Source organism: Zalophus californianus, chromosome X (genome assembly GCF_009762305.2).
Source record: "Zalophus californianus isolate mZalCal1 chromosome X, mZalCal1.pri.v2, whole genome shotgun sequence".
In the NCBI taxonomy this organism is placed as follows: domain Eukaryota; kingdom Metazoa; phylum Chordata; class Mammalia; order Carnivora; family Otariidae; genus Zalophus; species Zalophus californianus.
Genome location: NC_045612.1, coordinates 129,023,133 through 129,029,970, shown reverse-complemented (window position 1 = coordinate 129,029,970; position 6,838 = coordinate 129,023,133).

Below are 6,838 nucleotides of genomic sequence, written 5' to 3'. Positions count from 1 at the left end.
GATGACCAGTGTCCACCGCCATGGTTCAGATAATGTGACTGCCTTGAAGCAACAAGAGGCTGTGTCTGTCCCTGCCCCAAAGAGTGGCAGCTCATATGCACCATCTTCCTACCAAAGAAGACAGCACAGAGCCCCTCAACGCCCAGAAAGATGTGGGCAGAAGGCATTAGGGGACTCAGGGCTCCAATATTTTTTCCTGAATAAAGATGCAGTTTTTTAAAATCATCTTAACCATTTTTAAGTGTGTAATTCAGTGGATTAGCCATTGGCACCATCACCTCCAAAACTTTCCATTTTGTAAAACTGAAACCCTGCCCCCATGAAACACTAACTCCCCATCGCCCAGCTGCTGGCCCCACCATCTACATTCTGTCTCCTTAAATATATGTCCTCTACGGACCCCATATACCTGGAATCCTACAGGACTTGTCCTTTCAGGTCTGGTTTATGTCACTGAACACCATGTCCTCAAGGTCCATCCAGGTCATGGCAGGTGAGGAACACCCTTCCTTTTTAAGAATGAGCAATATTCCACTATGTGGTTGGACCACAGTTTTTTTTTTTTTTTTTTATCCCTTCATCCCTTGGTGGACATTTAAGTTGCTCCCACTTTTTGGCTGTCGTGAACAATGCTGCTTTATAAATTGGGGCACAAATTCCAAATATTTAGTAAGTTGGTCTGTTGCAAGAAATTACATTTTTAACTACTTCACAGGAGACACCTCCTCCCCCAAAAGCATCCTATTTAATCTGGGAGGTACAAAGAATATGTGTTAGAGAGATCACAAGGAATCTGTGTTTGTCCTATGGGAGTTAAATCCAAGATGGCGGCAGACTTTCTCTATACAGTTTCTGCAGCCAAGTAGACCCGAGCAGGAATGTTAGCTTTGCTACTTGCTCCCTGAGTGACCACTGGAACATGCCTCCTTTTGTTGTCTGGGAATCAAAGAGAGTATGTCCCTTTGGGGGTCCCTGGGGGATTTAGTGGGCTCCTGTCTTACATTCAACTGTTGTTGGGTAAACAATGGTAAACCTATGGCTGAGCCCACTGGTTGGGTGGACAGGATGCTTCCCTTTGGGGAGATGAATTGTGATCTCTCGGTGAGCGTTGGTGGGAGTTGCTGGCTGCCAGGAGAGATGAATGGTTGGAACCCAGATGTGGTGAATGAGGAAGGAATCAAGGAGTGGTCCTGGGCAGGAAATAATCGGAGAAGCAGTGTGGGCGGTGGTAGACAATTTAGGTGGTGAGGTTCTTTTTTCACCTTCTTTAGATGCCCTGAGACACAGGTGGATATCCCGCTGTCCAGTAGAGCTATGTGTACCTTCTTCCCACGCCAAGTTCTGAACCTTCCCAGGATCCCTTGGAAATGCCCACAAAACCACAGAGCTTGAGGCTGGTTTTTTTACCACACTCCCTGCCCATCTACCGATTATGTTCATCTCAGGAGGAGTCAAATACCTGAGCATTACTCGGAGAAATTATTCAGGCATGCTCATAGCAAGACAACTGGTAAACACATGAAAATTTAAGGTCGTGCTTAGCATGTATTCGGGACACAGGATTCCGTCAACTTCGTGACAAGGTATTACCTCATTTACATTCTCAGGGAAACAGTGCTGCAAAACATCACTCGCAAAATAGACATTGAGAAGTGGTTGTTGCGAAATGTTTACTCCCTCTCTCCCCAGCCCTACCTCTTGGGTGGGTGGGTGGGGGGTACACTTCTCTGCTTGAGATGCATTTGCATGGTTAGCTCCCTTCTTGCGGCTCTGCCATTGCTGTGAGAACAGCTCTCCCTGGGCCACTGCTGCATCCTCAGTCCAGACCCCAGAATGAACTCACATGGGATCTGAGAGGAGTCTAACCCAGTCGGGAAGCATAGCTGCCTAGTCACACCAGGCTGCCATCAGCCAACTCAAGTTAAGAATGAGTGGCCATTTCTTTTGCGCATCCACGTTAAGGGACAGTTCGTTGTTCAGCAGCAGCTGACAACAGCTACAGGCGTTTGGAAGGCTCTTGGCTAGACACTAGGGCAGGATGCAAAACACATAAAACTCTAACCTGACCCTCACAAACTCGGAAAACTAAGATATGGATATAAATTGACAAGACTGAGCCACATGAAATTGCTGATGTTCGACCATTTCTAATGTATGAAAATAGCAATTTTGTATCATGTGACCTGACATCATTTTTTAAGAAATAAACCCACAGGAAACATAGGATATGCGCCCCCCTCACACACATGCTCCCACACATCTGTATTTACCCCGTGGAAAACAACTAAGAACTACAGTATAAATGTTACTAATTTAAACATGAGATTATGAAATTTAAAACTTGAAGCTACTTGGGAAATGACATAGTGCTGGTTTTTTAGGGTTGCACATAAAGAAATAAAAGAAATACCTATAGGGACGTTAAGCATCTACTCAAGTCAGGTAACCAGGCAGGTATCAGCTCAGTTAGAACTAGATTCCAGACCCACAGTTGGCATTCTTCCATACGCCTCAGCACAAACACAACACGGAATCAGGTAAGGTAATGCAGGATCTATAAAATAGAATTTTACAAAGGAATTCACTGCACTTTGCTAAGATGCACTATAATGAAAATTTCACTAATTTTGTTGAATAGGAAAAACGCAGGTCTTAAGAATTGGACAGCAGGTATTACAGAATACTGTAAAAATAGACTTAGATTTCCAATGCATATAATATTAAATGCTTGCAAAGTATTGATGAATAACATTTATGTGGGTAATCTGATCATTTGATAGACAATTATAATTAATCCCACATTTTCAGGTGTAAAATAAATGCTTCTAAACTATGGAAGGTGTCAGTAACTCCCCTGAAATCTTTACACTATTAATTTACTCAAGAGTTTTTTCTTCATAGCTAACACTAAGATAAATTTCAGCCCAAATTCTAAATTTATGAGATCCTAATTAAAGAGGTTTTATTGAAGAGACATCTTGTTCCTGATGTGATTTTAATGTCATCGTTATCAATTATCGTGCTAGTTCAATAGCCCAAACATAGCAAAGTTTAATTTATTTCTACCAAACAAAACAGAAGCAAAACACACACACACCCAGAAGATGCATTAAGGGGGCAGAAATAAAATCATTCTAACATCCATCTTGAGGCATTGAGCCAACGTGTCTCAAGGACCACATCTATTTTTAAAGAGAATAAAATAAGCCTGCTGTCGCTCCTGATTCCCTCTCCTGGGACAAAACCACAGGAGGCCTCCCTGGGCCATGTCCCCTCCCAGAGGACAAGATAGAGCTTTCAGGATGATGACCTCAGGCTCTCTCTCAACCAGCCACTCTCTGTAGACTTGCTAATGGAAGAAGAAGACCACACTTACCCCGTAATGGCTTGGCTCCTGGCTTTCTTTGGGCTTTTGACTTTCGATAAGATGGATTGAAAAACAGCATAATGCAAGAAGACAGGCTGTGGCAATGACACATAGGATGAGCTTGTAGGAATAAGGCTTAAATATTTAAAAATAGCACCAATTCCTTATTATCATGGTGTCCATCTATCCATCCATCCATTCATCCATTATCCATCCATCTAAACAACCATCCACCACCTGTCCATCCATCTACCCCCCACCCATCCATCCAGCATCCTTCCAGCCACCCCTCCATCCATCCACCATCCATCCATCCATGCATCCATCATCTATCCATCCATCCACCCACCATTACCTGTCTCATCCAGGTTATTGGGAATGCCAAGAAGAATGCAGTCTTGCCTTTGCCTTTAGATGAACTTGTAATCTAATTTGGGGTGTGTGTAGACACCAATAGAGTAAGACCTTAAGCTGATGCAGAGGTGAGGTGTTGGACTCCTGAAAGAGGGGGGGTATAGGACATCAGGGCATGGGCACTGGGTTTCACACAGTTCTGGGTTAGCACCCTCATCTCTTCTTGTGATGTGACCTTGATGAATTAGTTATCTAATCTCTGTGACTCCATCACTCCATGTGTAGGGTTGCTAGATTTAGCAGAGGAAGAATCCCAGTTAAATTTTAATTTCAGATAAATTACAAAAAATTGCCCTAAACAAGTATGTCCCAACTATTGCACGTGGTCTTGTATTTTATCTGGTGACCCTATTCATCTATCAGATGGAGATCAGAAGACCCAATTTGTAGGGTTGTTGTAAAATTAAATAAGGTGAACTTTGAAACCTGCTCCTCCTTCAGGGACCCCAACTGCCATGTGTTTGACTGCATGAAGTTGACCCACAGTTCACTGATGCTCTTTTAATTTTTAAAGTCCTTTTTCTCTGTGTGTTTCATTTTGGATAGTGTCTATTTCCTTGGCTTCACATGAACTCGTCTTTCCTTCTCTAATGTCTCCTCTGTTTACAATGCCACCAGGTATGTTTCTCAGCTCAGACCTTGTTATTTTCCTGGGTGGACCTTTTTTTTTTTGTTATCTTCCACATCTGTACTGAAAATGGTAAGTTTTTATTTTTAACAAATTGAGCACAGTTATAAGAACTATCTTAATGTCCTTGGTTTCTAATTCTTACATCTTTGTCAATTCTGGGTCAACTTGAATTAATTGGTTTTTCTCCATTGTATGGGGCATATTTATTTTTTCTGCTTTTCATGCCTGGTAATTTTGGATTAGATGTAGACATTTTTAGGTTTAACCTTGTTGGGTGCTGGATAGTTTTGTATTCCTGTATTTTTGAACTTTGTTCTGGGATGCAACTAAATTGCTTGGAAATACTTTGATTGTTTTACACCTTGCTGTGTGCTTTGTTGGTTGGACTCAAGCAGCATTTAACTTAGGGCTAATTTGTCCGACCTACTGGGGCAAGATTATTCCCATTATCCTGTGGGTCGCCCAAGAGGTTGGTGTGTGTGTCTGTGTGTGTGTGTGTGTGTGTGAGTGTGTGTGTGTGTGAGAGACTATATAGGGATAGCATGACAGTAATGTTAGGTTTGGGCGGTGATGGAACTATTCTGTTTTCTGACTGTGACAATGTTTATATGTATCTAAACATATGTTAAAATTCACAGGACTGCACAGCACACATATGCCGAGTCAATTTTATGATAATAGAAAGTGCAAATTTTTTTAAAAAGCAAAAAGAAAACCCACAAATTTGCAAGCCCTACCCCCCAGCCTATAGTAACACAATCTCTGGAAAGGAGGCCAGGGAATCTTTACCCTAAACAGCATCCCACATGATGGATAAACATCCCCAAAGTGTAAACCCGCATTCTGCATTAGTCAGAGGACGAATGCAAAGCCTCATTTATTGAAATTTTTACTTGGGCCATTCTCCCATTCTCCAATAGGAGGTGCAAAATTTAACTTTCTGAATCAATTGTTTTTTTGAATTCCCAACCCCCCTCCCCGCTCCGCCCTTGTCTCTTTGCTCTTTGGAAGTTGAACAAAAGAAATCCTTTCATGGTTTTGCCACATGGCAGTGTTCATATGAAAACATCACGTTTCAAGTAAAATAAATAAACCATTGTGCATCAGTGCTGTCCAGATCCTTCCTTGGTTTTTCACAAAGCGCCTTTCAATAGGTGCCTCCAAGCATTTCTTCGGGCATTTCCTTTGTACCACCGGTGGGATGTGGGCAGGTGAAGTGGAAGGGAGAGGGAAGGAGACGCACAGGTGATGAGACAGGGAGGTTGGGTGTCTGAGCAGTGGCACAGCTGGGCAGGGGGTCTGTGTCTGCACCATGTCAGGGACCTCCTGAAAATGCATATTTCTCTCGATGACTCTGACACGCCTGAGGAGGGTTCCTCAACCACCGCACAGCTAACACCTGGGGCCAGGACATTCTTTGTTGTGGGGGCGTCCTGGGCACTGTGGGGTATTGGGCAGCATCCCTGGTCTCCACGTCCCACCACATGCCAGGGACATCCTCTTCTCTCCGCCAGGTCGCAACAACCAGAAATGTCCCCAGGTATTGCTGGGTGTTTCCTGGAGGGCAGAATTTCCCCCAGTTGGGAACTGCTGCCATAGACAGGTAGGTGGAAATAGTTATAGATGGATATAGATGGAGAGATAAAATAGTTATAGATATATGATAGATACATGACAGATGGATAATGCATATCGATAGGTAACACAGATGTGCAGATAGACAGGTAGATGATAGACAATGGGGAAAATATAAATGATGTAGATTGATGCTATAGATGGATATAAATAGGTAATAGATTGACACATTGATAGACAGATGGATGATAGATGATAGATTGATAACCAGATAGCTAGGTAGATAGAGTGTCTCATGCCAGGTCATGATGTCTCAGCCTCAGCATGGCCAACATCTGGGTTGGATGACTCTCTGATGTGGGGCGCCCTGTGCACTGTAGGGTGCTGAGCAGCTTCTCTGGTCTCCACCCACCGGGTGCCAGTAGCTGATAATCAAGAATATCTCCACTCATCGCCAAGTGTGCCCTGAGGGTTAGAATGGCCCCTGGTTGAGGACCACCACTCTAAAACACGTAGGTTTAGGGGCACTAACTAAACACGGCTCACATACTGCACCAGTGATTGTGTGCAGGCTTGGCTTCTCATAGATGGAGCCAAACGGCACTGGATGTAAGTTCTGCGAAATCTAATTTACAAAGATCCCTTTGCTTCTATTTTTAAAGTTGTCATCACGGAGAAGCTCATTATGAAGGTGACTTGGGTTATGCCACTTGCTGCGGAGGAATATCAACTTGTTTGAAATCCGAAGCTCCCCAGTACCCTGTGCCCCACATCTGAGCCCCACCCTTGGCTCTCTGCTCCACCACGGACAGACCTGCCCTACCACACAACGCTTTCCTCCCTTAGGGGAA